This window comes from Astyanax mexicanus, chromosome 1 (genome assembly GCF_023375975.1).
Source record: "Astyanax mexicanus isolate ESR-SI-001 chromosome 1, AstMex3_surface, whole genome shotgun sequence".
NCBI lineage: Eukaryota > Metazoa > Chordata > Actinopteri > Characiformes > Acestrorhamphidae > Astyanax > Astyanax mexicanus.
Window position 1 is genome coordinate 112,699,661 of NC_064408.1, and position 21,585 is coordinate 112,721,245.

General features: G+C 38.0%; 1 protein-coding gene across 5 annotated transcripts in view; it reads right to left on the bottom strand.

The window, feature by feature from the left end:
* oxr1a (oxidation resistance 1a) overlaps nt 1–21,585 on the bottom strand; it is a 389,372-nt gene that overhangs the window by 146,038 nt on the left and 221,749 nt on the right. The gene's annotated exons all lie outside the window — the stretch shown is intronic.

The following is a 21,585-nucleotide window of genomic DNA, read 5'->3' on the forward strand; positions in this document are numbered from 1 at the left end:
ATCGACTATTTCTTCACAATTTATCATCAGATATGGTCAATGTTTATTTTTACCAAATACCAAGAGAATTCAACAAAATTTCTAGGAGTAGTTTGACAACATACGCAAAAAATGTATGTAAAATTCAGATATTTCAAAATGGCCGACTTCCTGTTGGGCGGAGTCAGTCCTACCAATACTGAAAACGTGTCTAATGATGTCTCTTGTGTTTTTGCCAAGTTTCATGAATTTTTAATCAACTGTGTTCTGACTGTGTCATGGTTTCACTTTGGTTTAGTGTTGCGTCTCTAGTCAATCAATTGCTCGCCATTACGTCACCGTTTTAGCGATCAACTATTCCTTTGGCAATTTTCATCAACTGTGTCTGATGTTCATTCTCAGCTACTTTAGAGGTAATCTGACAAAGACTTTAGGAGCAGTTTAAATGAGTTTGTGAAAAAAAGTGTAAAAAAATTACAAAATCCAATATGGCCGACTTCCTGTTGGGCGGAGCTAATACAAACCAATTGCAAATATGTGCAGAGTCATAGTATCTACGCTCCTACCAAAATTTGAGAAGATTAGACAAATTGTGACACATCCACAGCTAATTTATTAAACGAATGAATTAGGGGGCGCTATAGAGTCCGCTAGCTACACATGAAAAAATTATCACAATATTTGTAAAGTGTTTTTAGATCTTATGGGATCTGACAGTTTTCAAGAGTTTTTGAGCATTTCCGTAATGTCAAATATGCATTGAAACCTAGGTGGCGCTATAGAGCCAATGAAATATGTATATATGAAATTTAAATTTTTAATCAAAGGACCGCTTAAATCAAGCAGGCCTGTAAAGTTTCGTGAGTGTTCAACCTGTTTAACCTCCTCAAACACCTACTAACACCAGAATGTATTTACTTCCTATTTTAATGGGGTATCTCAAGCAATTCAACTGTCCGCCATTTCGTCCTCGTTTAAGATATCGACTATTCCTTTATTCCTTTATTGTTTATTGCTGACAAATATCAAGAGTATTCAACAAATTCCCTAGGAGGAGTTCGACAAAGTATGCAAAAAATGTGTGTAAAATGCACGTTTTTCAAAATGGCCGACTTCCTGTTGGGCGGAGTCAATCATATCAACACTGAAAACGTGTGTAATGATGTCTTTTATGTTTTTGCCAAGTTTCATGAATTTCCAAGCAGCTGTGTTCTGACCATGCTAATGTTTCTATTTGGTTTAGTGTTGTGTCTGTATTAAATCAACTGCCCGCCATTACGTCATCGTTTCAGCTATCGACTATTCCTTCGCAATTTAGCACCACGTATGTCTGGAGACTATCCACAGACCATTTAGTTGTAATCTGACAAAGACTCTAGGAGGAGTTCGAATGAGTTCGTGAAAAATGTGTAAAAATTTAAAATTTTTCAAAATGGCCGACTTCCTGTTGGGCGGAGCTAATACATGCCAATGGCTATTATGTGTGGCATCGTAATATCTATGTTTCTACCAAAAATCTTGAACATTGGGGAAAATTTGAGACAGCTACCGCTAATTTATTAGCCTAAACCAAATAGGGGGCGCTGTAGAGTCATTTAGCTCCACATTAGAAAAACGATTACATTTCTCAAAATCATTTAAAGGCATTATTGGGTCTGCTTATTTAGAAGTGGCTAAGAGCTTTCTATAAATGTCATATAAAATAGGTGGCGCTAGAGAGCTGATAAATTATGAATATGAAAAATTCCAATTTTACATCAAAGTACAGCCTATGCCCAATATGCCTGTGAAATTTTATGAGTTTTCGAACATCATAACCCACCCAAAACACCACGGGAAACTTTTTATTTTGCGACTTCCTGCCAAAATGGCCGACTTCCTGTTAGGCAGAGTCAAATAAATCCAAGTGATTCTTGATCGGTATAATGAGGTCAATGAGCGTACCAAATTTGGTGCACATTGGACAAACTTTATCCCGGCCACTGGCAACGTTTGGGGGCGCTATAGAGCTCCTGATCAACTCCCAAGCCCAGGAACTTTGAAATTTCAAATTTTTCACCGGCTTTGATGTCTGTGCCAAAATTCAAGAGTTTTCGAGTATCAGAAAGGCCTCAAAAATGGCCGCGAAGTTTAAAAATAAAAATAATAATAATAAACGGACCAAAAACAATAGGGCTTTGCACCTCCGGTGCAGGCTTCGCCTGCGCCTTCGGTGCTCGGGCCCTAATAATAAACGGACCAAAAACAATAGGGCTTTGCACCTCCGGTGCAGGCTTCGCCTGCGCCTTCTGTGCTCGGGCCCTAATAACGAGTTGTCCCCCTGTCACAGGGGGACGTAGGGCCCTCGCACAACAGCGCAAATCGTACTGGGCCAAACCGAGAAACCGGTAAAAGTAATTTTGAGGTCTTATTGAGTGTGCCAATTTTCAAGAGTTTTCTATCCTGTTAAACATGTGAAATATCCATTTAAAATACAGGTGGCGCTATGGCGCTGTTAAAATACATGTATTTGAAATTCTAATTCTACATCAAACAACAGCCTTAGATAAGCAGGCCGGTCAAATTTTGTGAGTTTTTCTCCGTTATAACCTCTTCAAAACACCTGGCATTACCTAGGTTTTCACCTCCTGTTTTGATGTGGGATCTCAAAAATTCAACCATCTGCCATTTCGTCCTCGTTTGAGATATCGACTATTCCTTCACAATTTATCATCAGATATGTTCAATGTTTATTTTTACCAAATACCAAGAGAATTCAACAAATTTGCTAGGAGTAGTTTGACAATGTACACAAAAAATGTGTGTAAAATGCAGATATTTCAAAATGGCCGACTTCCTGTTGGGCGGAGTCAGTCCTACCAATGCTGAAAATGTGTGTAATGATGTCTTTTGTGTTTTTGCCAAGTTTCAGGAATTTTCAATAATCTGTTTTCTGACCATGTCATGGTTTCACTTTGGTTTAGTGTTGCGTCTCTAGTGACTCAATTGCTCGCCATTGGGTCACCGTTTTACCGATCAACTAATCCTTTGGCAATTATCATCAAATATGTCTGTTGTTCATTTACAGCAAAATAAGAGGTAATCTGACAAAGACTTTTGGAGCAGTTTAAATTAGTTTGTGAAAAATTTGTAAAAATATTACAAATTCCAATATGGCCGACTTCCTGTTGGCCGGAGCTAATACAAGCCAATTGCAAATATGTGCAGGGTCATACTATCTACGATCCTACCAAAATTTGAGAAGATTAGACAAATTTTGACACATCCACAGCTAATTTATTAAACAAACGAATTAGGGGGCGCTGTAGAGTCTGCTAGCTATACATGAAAAAATTGTCAAAATATTTGTAAAGTGTTTTTAGGTCTTATGCAATCTGTCAATTTTCAAGAGGTTTTGAGCATTCCCGTAATGTCAAATATGCATTGAAACCTAGGTGGCGCTATAGAGCCAATGAAATACGTATACAAGAAATTTTAATTTCACATGAAAGTACTGCTTAATTCAAGCAGGCCTGTAAATTTTCGAGAGTTTTCAACCTTTTTAACCTCCTCAAACACCTACTAACACCAGAATGTATTCACTTCCTGTTTTAATGGGGCATCTCAAGCAGTTCAACTGTCCGCCATTTCGTCCTCGTTTAAGATATCGACTATTCCTTCGCAATTTATCATCACGGATGGTAGTAGTTTTTTGCTGACAAATATCAAGAGTATTCAACAAACTCCCTAGGAGGAGTTCGACAAAGTATGCAAAAAATGTGAGTAAAATGCACATATTTCAAAATGGCCGACTTCCTGTTGGGCGGAGTCAATCATTCCAATACTAAAAACGTGTCTTATGATGTCTCTTGTGTTTTTACCAAGTTTCATGATTTTTCAATCATCTGTTTTATGACCGTGTCATGGTTTCACTTTGGTCTAGTGTTGCGTCTCCATTAAATTAATTGTCCGCCGTTACGTCATCTTTTCAGCTATCGACTATTCCTTCGCAATTTATCACCATGTATGTCTGGAGCCTATCCACACCAAATTTAGAGGTAATATGACAAAGACTCTAGGAGGAGTTTGAATGAGTTCGTGAAAAATGTGTAAAAATTCCACAAATTTCAAAATGGCCGACTTCCTGTTGGGAAGAGCTAGTACAAGCCAATGGGTAATATGTGCGGGATGATAGTTTCTATGTTGTTGCCAAAAATCGAGAATATTGGAGAAATTTTGAGACAGCTACAGCTAATTTAATGGCCTAAACAAAATAGGGGGCGCTGTAGAGTCCTCTAGCTACACATGAGAAAAACAACAAAATATTCCTAAATCATTTCAAAGACTTATTGAATCTGCCAATTATCAAGAGGCTGAGAGCTTTTCATGAATATGATATAAAATAGGTGGCGCTAGAGAGCTGATGAAAGACGAATTTACGAAATTCCAACTTACGGTCAAAGTATGGCCTAAGCCAAATAGCTCTGTAAAATTTTAGGAGTTTTCAAACATCCTAACCCCTCCGAAACCCAGCGGGAAACTTTTTATTTTGCAACTTCCTGTCAAAATGGCCGACTTCCTGTTGGGCGGAGTCAAATAAAACCTAGTGATTCTTGTTGTTTATGAGGAGGTCAATGAGCGTACCAAAGTTGATGCACGTTGGACAAACTTCATCCCGGCCACTGCCGACGTTTGGGGGCGCTATAGAGCTCCTGAACAACGGCAAAGTCCAGCCTCTATGGAACTTTAAAATTTTCGCAGAGCTTGAGGTCTGTGCCAAAATGCGTGAGTTTTCGAGTATCGGAAATGCCTCAAAAATGGACGCAAAGAGGCAGAATAATAATAACGAGTTGTCCCCCTGTCACAGGGGGACGTAGGGCCCTCGCATAACAGCGCAAATCGTACCGGGCCAGACCGAGAAACCGGTGCAAGTAATTTTAGGGGCTTATTAAGTGTGGCAATTTTCAACAGTTTTCTATCCTGTCAAATATTCATTTAAAATATAGGTGGCGGTATAGAGCTGTGAAAGCACATGTATTTTAAATTTTAATCCTACATCAAAGAACAGCCTCAGATAAGCAAGCCGGTCAAATTTTGTGAGCTTTTCCCTGTTATAACTTCCTCAAAACACCTAGCAATTTGATGTGTCATCTCAAAAATTCAACCGTCCGCCATTTCCTCCTCGTTTGAGATATCGATTATTCCTTCACAATTTATCATCAGATATGTTCAATGTTTATTTTTACCAAATACCAAGAGAATTCATTAAATTTTCTAGGAGTAGTTTGACAACATACGCAAAGAATGTGTGTAAAATGCAGATGTTTCAAAATGGCCGACTTCCTGTTGGGCGGAGTCAGTCCTACAAATACTGAAAACGTGTCTAATGATGTCTCTTGTGTTTTTGCCAAGTTTCAGGAATTTTCAATCATCTGTGTTCGGACCGTGTCATTGTTTCACTTTGGTTTAGTGTTGCGTCTCTAGTCAATCAATTGCTCGCCATTACATCACCGTTTTAGCGATCAACTAATCCTTTGGCAATTTTCATCAAACATGTCTGATGTTCATTCACAGCTAATTAAAAGGTAATCTACCTAAGACTTAAGAAGCAGCTTAAATGAGTTTGTGAAAAATATGTAAAAATTTCACAAATTCCAATATGGCCGACTTCCTGTTGGGCGGAGCTAATACAAGCCAATTGCAAATATGTGCAGTGTTACAGTATCTACATACCTACCAAAATTGGAGAAGATTAGATCAATTTTGACACATCCAGAGCTAATTTATTAACTGAACAAATTAGGGGGCGCTGTAGAGTCCGCTAGCTACATATGAAAAATATTTCACAATATTTGTAAAGTGTTTTTAGGTCCTACGCAATCTGACAATTTTCAAGAGTTTTTGAGCATTCCCGTAATGTCACATATTCATTGCAACCTAGGTGGCGCTATAGAGCCAATGAAATGCGTATATATGAAATTTCAATTTCAGACCAAAGAACCACGTAAATCAAGCAGGCCTGGAAAGTTTTGTGAGTTTTCATACTTTTTAACCTCCTCAAACACCTACCAACACCAGAATGTATTCACTTCCTGTTTTAATGGGGTATCTCAAGCAATTCAACCGTCTGCCATTTCGTCCTCGTTTAAGATATCGACTATTCCTTCGCAATTTATCATCAGGTCTGTTAGTAGTTTATTGCTGACAAATATCAAGAGTATTCAACGAATTCCCTAGGAGGAGTTTGACAAAGTATGCAAAAAATGTGTGTAAAATGCACTTTTTTCAAAATGGCCGACTTCCTGTTGGGCGGAGTCAGTCTTACCAATACTAAAAACGTGTCTTATGATGTCTCTTGTGTTTTTGCCAAGTTTCATGAATTTTCAATCATGTGTGTTCTGACCGTGTCATGGTTTCACTTTGGTCTAGTGTTGCGTCTCCATTAAATTAATTGCCTGCCATTACGTCATCGTTTCAGCTATCGACTATTCCTTTGCAATTTATCACCATGTATGTCTGGGGACTATCCACTGACAATTTAGAGGTAATCTGACAAAGACTCCAGGAGGAGTTTGAATGAGTTTGTGAAAAATATGTCAAAATTCCACAAATTCCAAAATGGCCGACTTCCTGTTGGGCGGAGCTAATGCATTCCGATTGCTAATATGTGCAGAATCATATTGTCTATGTTTCTGTCAAAAATCGAGAATATCTGAGAATTTTTGAGAAGGCCACGGCTAATTTATTAGCTGAACCAAATAGGGGGCGCTGTAGAGTCATCTAGCTACACACGACAAAAATGACAATATATATCTAAGTCACTTCGAGATCTTATTGAATCTGCCAATTATCAAGAGGCTGAGCGCTTTCCAAAAATGTCATATGAAATAGGTGGCGCTAGAGAGCTGATGAAACACGAATATACAAAATTTTAATTTACGGTGAAAGTTTGGCCTAAGCCAAATAGCTCTGTAAAATTTTAGGAGTTTTCAAACATCCTAACCACTTCGAAACCCAGCGGGAAACTTTTTATTTTGCAACTTCCTGTCAAAATGGCCGACTTCCTGTTGGGCGGAGTCAAATAAAACCTAGTGATTCTTGTCGTTTATGAAGAGGTCAATGAGTGTACCAAAGTTGGTGCACATTGGACAAACTTCATCCCGGCCAATGCCAACGTTTGGGGGCGCTATGGAGCTCCTGAACCACGCCCATGTCAATGCTCTATGGAACTTTTACATTTTCACCAAGTTTGAGGCCTGTGCCAAAATGCGTGAGTTTTCCCATATCAGAAATGCCTCAAAAATGAGCGAAAGGGTCAAGAAGCGTAATAATAATAATAATAATAATAATAATAATAACGAGTTGTCCCCCTGTCACAGGGGGACGTAGGGCCCTCGCACAACAGCGCAAATCGTACTGGGCCAAACCGAGAAACCGGTGAAAGTAATTTTGAGGTCTTATTAAGTGTGGTAATTTTCAAGAGTTTTCTATCCTGCCAAAAATGTGAAATACCCATTTAAAATACAGGTGGCGCTATAGAGCTGTTAAAACACATATATTTGAAATTCTAATTCTAGATCAAACAACAGCCTCAGATAAGCAGGCCGGTCAAAGTTTGTGAGCTTTTCTCTCTTATAACGTCCTCAAAACTCCTAGCATTACCTATGTGTCAACCTCCAGTTTTGATGTGGCATCTCAAACATTTGGTTTATATTTACCAAATACCAAGAGAATTAAAAAAAAATTCTAGGAGTAGTTTGACAACATACGCAAAAAATGTATGCAAAATTCAGATATTTCAAAATGGCCGACTTCCTGTTGGGCGGAGTCAGTCCTACCAATACTGAAAACGTGTCTAATGATGTCTCTTGTGTTTTTGCCAAGTTTCATGAATTTTTAATCATCTGTGTTCTGACTGTGTCATGGTTTCACTTTGGTTTAGTGTTGCGTCTCTATTCAATCAATTGCTCGCCATTACGTCACCGTTTTAGCGATCAACTATTCCTTTGGCAATTTTCATCAACTGTGTCTGATGTTCATTCTCAGCTAATTTAGAGGTAATCTGACAAAGACTTTAGGAGCAGTTTAAATGAGTTTGTGAAAAAAAGTGTAAAAAAATTACAAAATCCAATATGGCCGACTTCCTGTTGGGCGGAGCTAATACAAACCAATTGCAAATATGTGCAGAGTCATAGTATCTACGCTCCTACCAAAATTTGAGAAGATTAGACAAATTGTGACACATCCACAGCTAATTTATTAAACGAATGAATTAGGGGGCGCTATAGAGTCCGCTAGCTACACATGAAAAAATTATCACAATATTTGTAAAGTGTTTTTAGATCTTATGGAATCTGACAATTTTCAAGAGTTTTTGAGCATTTCCGTAATGTCAAATATGCATTGAAACCTAGGTGGCGCTATAGAGCCAATGAAATATGTATATATGAAATTTCAATTTTTAATCAAAGGACCGCTTAAATCAAGCAGGCCTGTAAAGTTTCGAGAGTTTTCAACCTGTTTAACCTCCTCAAACACCTACCAACACCAGAATGTATTTACTTCCTATTTTAATGGGGTATCTCCAGCAATTCAACTGTCCGCCATTTCATCCCCGTTTAAGATATCGACAATTCCTTCGCAATTTATCATCACGGATGGTAGTAGTTTATTGCTGACAAATATCAAGAGTATTCAACAAATTCCCTAGGAGGAGTTCGACAAAGTATGCAAAAAATGTGTGTAAAATGCACGTTTTTCAAAATGGCCGACTTCCTGTTGGGCGGAGTCAATCATATCAACACTGAAAATGTGTGTAATGATGTCTTTTATGTTTTTGCCAAGTTTCATGAATTTCCAAGCAGCTGTATTCTGACCATGCTAATGTTTCTATTTGGTTTAGTGTTGTGTCTCCATTAAATCAATTGCCCGCCATTACGTCATCGTTTCAGCTATCGACTATTCCTTCGCAATTTAGCACCATGTATGTCTGGAGACTATCCACAGACCATTTAGTTGTAATCTGACAAAGACTCTAGGAGGAGTTCGAATGAGTATGTGAAAAATGTTAAAAAAAATTAACATTTTTCAAAATGGCCGACTTCCTGTTGGGCGGAGCTAATACATGCCAATGGGTATTATGTGTGGCATCGTAATATCTATGTTTCTACCAAAAATTTTGAACATTGGGGAAAATTTGAGACAGCTACCGCTAATTTATTAGCCTAAACCAAATAGGGGGCGCTGTAGAGTCATTTAGCACCACATTAGAAAAATGATTACATTTCTCGAAATCATTTAAAGGCATTATTGGGTCTGCTAATGTAGAAGAGGCTACGAGCTTTCTATAAATGTCATATAAAATAGGTGGCGCTAGAGAGCTGATAAATTATGAATATGAAAAATTCCAATTTTACATCAAAGTACATCCTATGCCCAATAGGCCTGTGAAATTTTATGAGTTTTCGAACATCGTAACCCACCCAAAACACCACGGGAAACTTTTTATTTTGCGACTTCCTGCCAAAATGTCTGACTTCCTGTTAGGCGGAGTCAAATAAATCCAAGTGATTCTTGATCAGTATAATGAGGTCAATGAGCGTACCAAAGTTGGTGCACATTGGACAAACTTTATCCCGGCCACTGGCAACGTTTGGGGGCGCTATAGAGCTCCTGATCCACGCCCAAACCTGTGAACAATGTAATTTAAAATTTTTCACCAGCTTTGACGTCTGTGCCAAAATGCAAGAGTTTTCGAGTATCGGAAAGGCCTCAAAAATGGGCGCGAAGTTTGTAAATAAAAATAATAATAAACGGACCAAAAACAATAGGGCTTTGCACCTCCGGTGCAGGCTTCGCCTGCGCCTTCGGTGCTCGGGCCCTAATAATAAACGGACCAAAAACAATAGGGCTTTGCACCTCCGGTGCAGGCTTCGCCTGCGCCTTCGGTGCTCGGGCCCTAATAACGAGTTGTCCCCCTGTCACAGGGGGACGTAGGGCCCTCGCACAACAGCGCAAATCGTACCGGGCCAAACCGAGAAACCGGTGAAAGTAATTTTGAGGTCTTATTAAGTGTGGTAATTTTCAACAGTTTTCTATCCTGCCAAAAATGTGAAATACCCATTTAAAATACAGGTGGCGCTATAGAGCTGTTAACACACATATATTTGAAATTCTAATTCTAGATCAAACAACAGCCTCAGATAAGCAGTCTGGTCAAAGTTTGTGAGCTTTTCTCTCTTATAACGTCCTCAAAACTCCTAGCATTACCTATGTGTCAACCTCCAGTTTTGATGTGGCATCTCAAACATTCAACCGTCTGCCATTCCCTCCTCGTTTAAGATATCGACTATTTCTTCACAATTTATCATCAGATATGTTCAATGTTTAAATTTACCAAATACCAAGAGAATTCAACAAAATTTCTAGGAGTAGTTTGACAACATACGCAAAAAATGTATGCAAAATTCAGATATTTCAAAATGGCCGACTTCCTGTTGGGCGGAGTCTGTCCTACCAATACTGAAAACGTGTCTAATGATGTCTCTTGTGTTTTTGCCAAGTTTCATGAATTTTTAATCATCTGTGTTCTGACTGTGTCATGGTTTCACTTTGGTTTAGTGTTGCGTCTCTATTCAATCAATTGCTCGCCATTACGTCACCGTTTTAGCGATCAACTATTCCTTTGGCAATTTTCATCAACTGTGTCTGATGTTCATTCTCAGCTAATTTAGAGGTAATCTGACAAAGACTTTAGGAGCAGTTTAAATGAGTTTGTGAAAAAAAGTGTAAAAAAATTACAAAATCCAATATGGCCGACTTCCTGTTGGGCGGAGCTAATACAAACCAATTGCAAATATGTGCAGAGTCATAGTATCTACGCTCCTACCAAAATTTGAGAAGATTAGACAAATTGTGACACATCCACAGCTAATTTATTAAACGAATGAATTAGGGGGCGCTATAGAGTCCGCTAGCTACACATGAAAAAATTATCACAATATTTGTAAAGTGTTTTTAGATCTTATGGAATCTGACAATTTTCAAGAGTTTTTGAGCATTTCCGTAATGTCAAATATGCATTGAAACCTAGGTGGCGCTATAGAGCCAATGAAATATGTATATATGAAATTTCAATTTTTAATCAAAGGACCGCTTAATTCAAGCAGGCCTGTAAAGTTTCGAGAGTTTTCAACCTGTTTAACCTCCTCAAACACCTACCAACACCAGAATGTATTTACTTCCTATTTTAATGGGGTATCTCAAGCAATTCAACTGTCCGCCATTTCGTCCTCGTTTAAGATATCGACTATTCCTTCGCAATTTATCATCACGGATGGTAGTAGTTTATTGCTGACAAATATCAAGAGTATTCAACAAATTCCCTAGGAGGAGTTCAACAAAGTATGCAAAAAATGTGTGTAAAATGCACGTTTTTCAAAATGGCCGACTTCCTGTTGGGCGGAGTCAATCATATCAACACTGAAAATGTGTGTAATGATGTCTTTTATGTTTTTGCCAAGTTTCATGAATTTCCAAGCAGCTGTATTCTGGCCATGCTAATGTTTCTATTTGGTTTAGTGTTGTGTCTCCATTAAATCAATTGCCCGCCATTACGTCATCGTTTCAGCTATCGACTATTCCTTCGCAATTTAGCACCATGTATGTCTGGAGACTATCCACAGACCATTTAGTTGTAATCTGACAAAGACTCTAGGAGGAGTTCGAATGAGTATGTGAAAAATGTTTAAAAATTTAACATTTTTCAAAATGGCCGACTTCCTGTTGGGCGGAGCTAATACATGCCAATGGGTATTATGTGTGGCATCGTAATATCTATGTTTCTACCAAAAATTTTGAACATTGGGGAAAATTTGAGACAGCTACCGGTAATTTATTAGCCTAAACCAAATAGGGGGCGCTGTAGAGTCATTTAGCACCACATTAGAAAAATGATTACATTTCTCGAAATGATTTAAAGGCATTATTGGGTCTGCTAATTTAGAAGAGGCTAAGAGCTTTCTATAAATGTCATATAAAATAGGTGGCGCTAGAGAGCTGATAAATTATGAATATGAAAAATTCCAATTTTACATCAAAGTACATACTATGCCCAATAGGCCTGTGAAATTTTATGAGTTTTCGAACATCGTAACCCACCCAAAACACCACGGGAAACTTTTTATTTTGCGACTTCCTGCCAAAATGGCCGACTTCCTGTTAGGCGGAGTCAAATAAATCCAAGTGATTCTTGATCGGTATAATGAGGTCAATGAGCGTACCAAAGTTGGTGCACATTGGACAAACTTTATCCCGGCCACTGGCAACGTTTGGGGGCGCTATAGAGCTCCTGATCCACGCCCAAACCTGTGAACAATGTAATTTAAAATTTTTCACCGGCTTTGACGTCTGTGCCAAAATGCAAGAGTTTTCGAGTATCAGAAAGGCCTCAAAAATGGGCGCGAAGTTTGTAAATAAAAATAATAATAATAATAATAATAAACGGACCAAAAACAATAGGGCTTTGCACCTCCGGTGCAGGCTTCGCCTGCGCCTTCGGTGCTCGGGCCCTAATAACGAGTTGTCCCCCTGTCACAGGGGGACGTAGGGCCCTCGCACAACAGCGCAAATCGTACCGGGCCAAACCGAGAAACCGGTGAAAGTAATTTTGAGGTCTTATTAAGTGTGGTAATTTTCAAGAGTTTTCTATCCTGCCAAAAATGTGAAATACCTATTTAAAATACAGGTGGCGCTATAGCGCTGTTAAAACACATATATTTGAAATTCTAATTCTAGATCAAACAACAGCCTCAGATAAGCAGGCCGGTCAAAGTTTGTGAGCTTTTCTCTCTTATAACGTCCTCAAAACTCCTAGCATTACCTATGTGTCAACCTCCAGTTTTGATGTGGCATCTCAAACATTCAACCGTCCGCCATTCCCTCCTCGTTTAAGATATCGACTATTTCTTCACAATTTATCATCAGATATGTTCAATGTTTTTATTTACCAAATACCAAGAGAATTCAACAAAATTTCTAGGAGTAGTTTGACAGCATACGCAAAAAATGTATGTAAAATTCAGATATTTCAAAATGGCTGACTTCCTGTTGGGCGGAGTCAGTCCTACCAATACTGAAAACGTGTCTAATGATGTCTCTTGTGTTTTTGCCAAGTTTCATGAATTTTTAATAATCTGTGTTCTGACTGTGTCATGGTTTCACTTTGGTTTAGTGTTGCGTCTCTATTCATTCAATTGCTCGCCATTACGTCACCATTTTAGCGATCAACTATTCCTTTGGCACTTTTCATCAACTGTGTCTGATGTTCATTCTCAGCTAATTTAGAGGTAATCTGACAAAGACTTTAGGAGCAGTTTAAATGAGTTTGTGAAAAAAAGTGTAAAAAAATTACAAAATCCAATATGGCCGACTTCCTGTTGGGCGGAGCTAATACAAACCAATTGCAAATATGTGCAGAGTCATAGTATCTACGCTCCTACCAAAATTTGAGAAGATTAGACAAATTGTGACACATCCACAGCTAATTTATTAAACGAATGAATTAGGGGGCGCTATAGAGTCCACTAGCTACACATGAAAAAATGATCACAATATTTGTGAAGTGTTTTTAGATCTTATGGAATCTGACAATTTTCAAGAGTTTTTGAGCATTTCCGTAATGTCAAATATGCATTGAAACCTAGGTGGCGCTATAGAGCCAATGAAATATGTATATATGAAATTTCAATTTTTAATCAAAGGACCGCTTAAATCAAGCAGGCCTGTAAAGTTTCGTGAGTGTTCAACCTGTTTAACCTCCTCAAACACCTACTAACACCAGAATGTATTTACTTCCTATTTTAATGGGGTATCTCAAGCAATTCAACTGTCCGCCATTTCGTCCTCGTTTAAGATATCGACTATTCCTTCGCAATTTATCGTCACGGATGGTAGTAGTTTATTGCTGACAAATATCAAGAGTATTCAACAAATTCCCTAGGAGGAGTTCGACAAAGTATGCAAAAAATGTGTGTAAAATGCACGTTTTTCAAAATGGCCGACTTCCTGTTGGGCGGAGTCAATCATATCAACACTGAAAACGTGTGTAATGATGTCTTTTATGTTTTTGCCAAGTTTCATGAATTTCCAAGCAGCTGTGTTCTGACCATGCTAATGTTTCTATTTGGTTTAGTGTTGTGTCTGTATTAAATCAACTGCCCGCCATTACGTCATCGTTTCAGCTATCGACTATTCCTTCGCAATTTAGCACCACGTATGTCTGGAGACTATCCACAGACCATTTAGTTGTAATCTGACAAAGACTCTAGGAGGAGTTCGAATGAGTTCGTGAAAAATGTGTAAAAATTTAACATTTTTCAAAATGGCCGACTTCCTGTTGGGCGGAGCTAATACATGCCAATGGGTATTATGTGTGGCATCGTAATATCTATGTTTCTACCAAAAATCTTGAACATTGGGGAAAATTTGAGACAGCTACCGCTAATTTATTAGCCTAAACCAAATAGGGGGCGCTGTAGAGTCATTTAGCTCCACATTAGAAAAACGATTACATTTCTCAAAATCATTTAAAGGCATTATTGGGTCTGCTTATTTAGAAGAGGCTAAGAGCTTTCTATAAATGTCATATAAAATAGGTGGCGCTAGAGAGCTGATAAATTATGAATATGAAAAATTCCAATTTTACATCAAAGTACAGCCTATGCCCAATATGCCTGTGAAATTTTATGAGTTTTCGAACATCGTAACCCACCCAAAACACCACGGGAAACTTTTTATTTTGCGACTTCCTGCCAAAATGGCCGACTTCCTGTTAGGCGGAGTCAAATAAATCCAAGTGATTCTTGATCGGTATAATGAGGTCAATGAGCGTACCAAAGTTGGTGCACATTGGACAAACTTTATCCCGGCCACTGGCAACGTTTGGGGGCGCTATAGAGCTCCTGATCAACTCCCAAGCCCAGGAACTGTGAAATTTCAAATTTTTCACCGGCTTTGATGTCTGTGCCAAAATTCAAGAGTTTTCGAGTATCAGAAAGGCCTCAAAAATGGCCGCGAAGTTTAAAAATAAAAATAACGAGTTGTCCCCCTGTCACAGGGGGACGTAGGGCCCTCGCACAACAGCGCAAATCGTACCGGGCCAAACCGAGAAACGGGTGAAAGTAATTTTGAGGTCTTATTAAGTGTGGTAATTTTCAAGAGTTTTCTATCCTGCCAAAAATGTGAAATACCCATTTAAAATACAGGTGGCGCTATAGAGCTGTTAAAACACATATATTTGAAATTCTAATTCTAGATCAAACAACAGCCTCAGATAAGCAGGCCGGTCAAAGTTTGTGAGCTTTTCTCTCTTATAACGTCCTCAAAACTCCTAGCATTACCTATGTGTCAACCTCCAGTTTTGATGTGGCATCTCAAACATTCAACCGTCCGCCATTCCCTTCTCGTTTAAGATATCGACTATTTCTTCACAATTTATCATCAGATATGTTCAATGTTTATTTTTACCAAATACCAAGAGAATTCAACAAAATTTCTAGGAGTAGTTTGACAACATACGCAAAAAATGTATGTAAAATTCAGATATTTCAAAATGGCCGACTTCCTGTTGGGCGGAGTCAGTCCTACCAATACTGAAAACGTGTCTAATGATGTCTCTTGTGTTTTTGCCAAGTTTCATGAATTTTTAATCAACTGTGTTCTGACTGTGTCATGGTTTCACTTTGGTTTAGTGTTGCGTCTCTAGTCAATCAATTGCTCGCCATTACGTCACCGTTTTAGCGATCAACTATTCCTTTGGCAATTTTCATCAACTGTGTCTGATGTTCATTCTCAGCTACTTTAGAGGTAATCTGACAAAGACTTTAGGAGCAGTTTAAATGAGTTTGTGAAAAAAAGTGTAAAAAAAATTACAAAATCCAATATGGCCGACTTCCTGTTGGGCGGAGCTAATACAAACCAATTGCAAATATGTGCAGAGTCATAGTATCTACGCTCCTACCAAAATTTGAGAAGATTAGACAAATTGTGACACATCCACAGCTAATTTATTAAACGAATGAATTAGGGGGCGCTATAGAGTCCGCTAGCTACACATGAAAAAATTATCACAATATTTGTAAAGTGTTTTTAGATCTTATGGGATCTGACAGTTTTCAAGAGTTTTTGAGCATTTCCGTAATGTCAAATATGCATTGAAACCTAGGTGGCGCTATAGAGCCAATGAAATATGTATATATGAAATTTAAATTTTTAATCAAAGGACCGCTTAAATCAAGCAGGCCTGTAAAGTTTCGTGAGTGTTCAACCTGTTTAACCTCCTCAAACACCTACTAACACCAGAATGTATTTACTTCCTATTTTAATGGGGTATCTCAAGCAATTCAACTGTCCGCCATTTCGTCCTCGTTTAAGATATCGACTATTCCTTCGCAATTTATCATCACGGATGGTAGTAGTTTATTGCTGACAAATATCAAGAGTATTCAACAAATTCCCTAGGAGGAGTTCGACAAAGTATGCAAAAAATGTGTGTAAAATGCACGTTTTTCAAAATGGCCGACTTCCTGTTGGGCGGAGTCAATCATATCAACACTGAAAACGTGTGTAATGATGTCTTTTATGTTTTTGCCAAGTTTCATGAATTTCCAAGCAGCTGTGTTCTGACCATGCTAATGTTTCTATTTGGTTTAGTGTTGTGTCTGTATTAAATCAACTGCCCGCCATTACGTCATCGTTTCAGCTATCGACTATTCCTTCGCAATTTAGCACCACGTATGTCTGGAGACTATCCACAGACCATTTAGTTGTAATCTGACAAAGACTCTAGGAGGAGTTCGAATGAGTTCGTGAAAAATGTGTAAAAATTTAAAATTTTTCAAAATGGCCGACTTCCTGTTGGGCGGAGCTAATACATGCCAATGGCTATTATGTGTGGCATCGTAATATCTATGTTTCTACCAAAAATCTTGAACATTGGGGAAAATTTGAGACAGCTACCGCTAATTTATTAGCCTAAACCAAATAGGGGGCGCTGTAGAGTCATTTAGCTCCACATTAGAAAAACGATTACATTTCTCAAAATCCTTTAAAGGCATTATTGGGTCTGCTTATTTAGAAGTGGCTAAGAGCTTTCTATAAATGTCATATAAAATAGGTGGCGCTAGAGAGCTGATAAATTATGAATATGAAAAATTCCAATTTTACATCAAAGTACAGCCTATGCCCAATATGCCTGTGAAATTTTATGAGTTTTCGATCATCATAACCCACCCAAAACACCACGGGAAACTTTTTATTTTGCGACTTCCTGCCAAAATGGCCGACTTCCTGTTAGGCAGAGTCAAATAAATCCAAGTGATTCTTGATCGGTATAATGAGGTCAATGAGCGTACCAAATTTGGTGCACATTGGACAAACTTTATCCCGGCCACTGGCAACGTTTGGGGGCGCTATAGAGCTCCTGATCAACTCCCAAGCCCAGGAACTGTGAAATTTCAAATTTTTCACCGGCTTTGATGTCTGTGCCAAAATTCAAGAGTTTTCGAGTATCAGAAAGGCCTCAAAAATGGCCGCGAAGTTTAAAAATAAAAATAATAATAATAAACGGACCAAAAACAATAGGGCTTTGCACCTCCGGTGCAGGCTTCGCCTGCGCCTTCGGTGCTCGGGCCCTAATAATAATAAACGGACCAAAAACAATAGGGCTTTGCACCTCCGGTGCAGGCTTCGCCTGCGCCTTCGGTGCTCGGGCCCTAATAATAAACGGACCAAAAACAATAGGGCTTTGCACCTCCGGTGCAGGCTTCGCCTGCGCCTTCGGTGCTCGGGCCCTAATAATAAACGGACCAAAAACAATAGGGCTTTGCACCTCCGGTGCAGGCTTCGCCTGCGCCTTCGGTGCTCGGGCCCTAATTAAATAAAATTGCATTGCTGTTTCGTAAACTACCTGCTTAAACACCTTCACAATATCACAATAACTGCAATATCGATTTATCGTACACCAAATGAACATGACCTCAATACGTTTTGATACTCGTGATATTGTCTATTGTGATTATTTGTATGTTTGTTCACATATATAACAGTGACCAGTATTTTAGCCAGTCATGCTTCTATAACTATGACTTCATACATACAGTGTGGACTAAAGTAGGTGAAGAAATAAGTATATTATTCCCAAACAAATTATTAATTTTTTACTGCCTTTCAAAAAGTGTTTAATTGCTTTTTTGTGCTATTCTGTTATCATTATGTCAGTGGCATTTAATACTCTTAAATTAGAAAACTCTTGTGTATTGCAATAATTTCTGGGACAATATATTTTCCACAAATAATTCTTATCATGAGAGGCCTATTCACAGTGTAAACGTGCAGTTCATTTTCCTCTACTGAGAAGCGAAGAAGTGCTACACTGTTAAAATAGCAATCCACCAAAGTAAGAGTGCACCTGGCTCTTAAAGGGAATGGCAAGTGACACACTAATTAGTTTGATTCACGTTAGGCCTAAAACACCCCCATGATTAATTAAGTCAATTAGTGCATGCCTTTTGCGAGTTTCATGCCACACAAGGCATATTTTTCGCATCATCACAGGGTAAAAAAAAAATAAAATAAAAAATAGGTGGTTAGAATTTTCTTACTGGACTGTGTAGTTTAATCGAATTTTTCGAATTTGTACCCACAGCAGCGTCCGACAGTGTGCATCAGTACTGCTTGGCACTCTGGTCACTGCTGGAGTCTGTTATTAAAATGAGGCCTTTAGCTTTCTCACCCGTTTGTGGTGAGTAACTGTCTGTAACTGTCTGCTCCGGTCTATCAGCTGCACTTCCAACACAGACCAAAAGTCATGCATCTCATTCACTCCTAGTCTAATTAAGTCCTGCAATTAACCTGCCGTGCTCTGAATACATAATACCACAATTCAGAAGAGAACAGTCACTTCTCTCATCAAATCCAGCAAATATGTTTTATTTACATGCATATTTAAAATATTAGCTTTTACTTTCTCCAAGGCTGTTGAGACTCTGCAGAGTCAGGAACTGTTAAGTGATTTCTCAGGGTTGGCCTGATCTCATTAGTGGAATTATTCTGCTGGTTAAATATTTGGAAAAGTACAAACTGACATTATGAAATCCAGGGTGGGGTTTTGAGCGATGTACACATTTAATGACCTGCTCAGCAGTGCTGGAATGAGGTCACTAAGGTTGGGCTTATACGTGTCCATTTAGGTTGAAATGATTACAATCCAAACAGTATAAAAATAGCTGTGTCATGGTAATTACATTATCAATTTATCATGCAATAATCAGATATGACCTGGCTCATTATATTTCTGTTAGTAAAGAGAGATTTTTAATTATCATGTCTAAATATTTGGAATAAAGTTCATTGCTCTTTAAAAGAGTGAAGTTGCATTAACATGATATTATCTAATTATATCAGTGGTATAAAATGGTCTGAAATATTACAGTACTATAATTTATCACAATACTTTCTGGGATAATTCATTATGCAAACAAATATTTTTAACATGACAAGCCTAATAAAAATAAGAAATATAAGAATTATAAACTGTATTGACAACAGTGGTGGGCCCTAAATGTATACAGCTCTGGAAAAAAGTAAGAGATCACTTCAGTTTTTGAATCAGTTTCTCTGATTTTGCTATTTATAGGTTTACGTTTGAGTAAAATGAACATTGTTGTTTTATTCTATAAACTACGGACAACATTTCTCTTAAATTCCAAATAAAAATATTGTCATTTAGAGTATTTATTTGTAGAAAATGAGAAATGGCGGAAACAGCAAAAAAATGCAGAGCTTTCAGACCTCAAATAATGCAAAGAAAACAAGTTTATATTCATGTAGTTTTAAGAGTTCAGAAATCAATATTTGTTGGAATAATCCTGGTTTTAATCACAGTTTTCATGCATCTTGGCATGTTTTCCTCCACCAGTCTTACACACTGCTTTTGGATAACTTTATGCCTTTACTCCTGGTGCAAAAATCAAGCAGTTCAGCTTGGTTTGATGTCTTGTGATCATCCATCTTCCTCTTGATTATATTCCAGAGGATTTCAATTTGATAAAATCAAAGAAACTCATCATTTTTAAGTGGTCTCTTTTTTTCCAGAGCTGTACATGGCCCTAAAGTAATATCTTAAAATTTCAGGGTATTCTAACAATAACAATATTTTTGGCGATATTAAAAAACAAATAATTTTTTAAAATTAATTTTAAGAATACACTACAGCAACAAAATACATATTAATGTTTATAAATATAACAATTTTATACACTAAGTAGAAATGAATTAATCTATAAATGTTTGTAAACAGTAAATTACCAAGATTTTGTAACAAACAAAATTAAAGAAATGTAACCATAAAATTAAAGTACAGTAGATTTAGTGCTTGCATATAAACGGCAAACACACACCTAAAAATAAAAACAAGAAATTGCAAAACAAATAAAAAACGCTTTTAAGAATATCAGAATATCACAATTTTTTTTTTTAGTGGTTAATTTTTTTTTTGCAACATTTTGTCACTCTTATTTGCGTAGTTTCTGATGTGCTGTGATTGAGAGTAAATTAGAGAAGCAGCCCCTCAGGTGTTTACTCAGGGTCACGGGACTGATTTGCAGATTCCTGTGTGCTGTGGATGCAGAGGCTCAGGGACAGGACACACAGACACCACAGACCAGCTGCAGAGTTTGCCCTCTGTGACCGCTGATTGAGTCATGTAGTGGGTGAGAGATGTGTATTGTGGAAGTGGCTACTATTGCAAAGGGTCAATATATCACCCTGACAATGCTCAGTATATTTTTACCACCAGACAGAGGGCCTATCCAATGACACAAACACACAGATAGACAGAATACAAGGTTAAAACCCTTAAGACAAAGCATTAAAGCAAAACAAACTGTCAGATTGTAGTTGTGCATGGGTATATTATTATTATTATTATAATTATTATCAATTATACCACAGTTAGTTCCAAACCTGCAATGTGATTGGCTGAGAGGCGTTCTGTTAGTGCCGTTATCAGCCGGGTAACTTAGCTCCATGTCTTACTCCGCCACATACAGGTAACCTAGCAACGATGCAGCGCTTACAAGCCAAATACCGCAGCTACAAACAGAGCAGCAATGAAACTATTTTAACTTGCGGAGTGTTTATAACCAAACAGATCGTATTTTCTCGTCCAGTTTAACTCGCCTCAATAGTAACAACCTCAAATCAAAAGCAACAACCCAACAACTGAACAGCAACAACCTCTACTCAACAGCAATAATCTCAACAACTTAATAGCAACCACCTCAACTCAATAGCAACAACCTCAACTAACAGCAACAACCTCAACTCAACAGCAACAACCTCAACTTAACAGCAACAACCTCTACTCAACAGCAATAATCTCAACAACTTAATAGCAACCACCTCAATTCAATAACAATAACCTCAACTAACAGCAACATCCTAAACTCAACAGCAACCACCCAACAACTCAACAGCCATACAAAAACTAAACAACAGCCACACAACAGCAACCACCCAACAACTCAACAGCAACCAAACAACAACTTAACTACAGCCACACAACAGCAA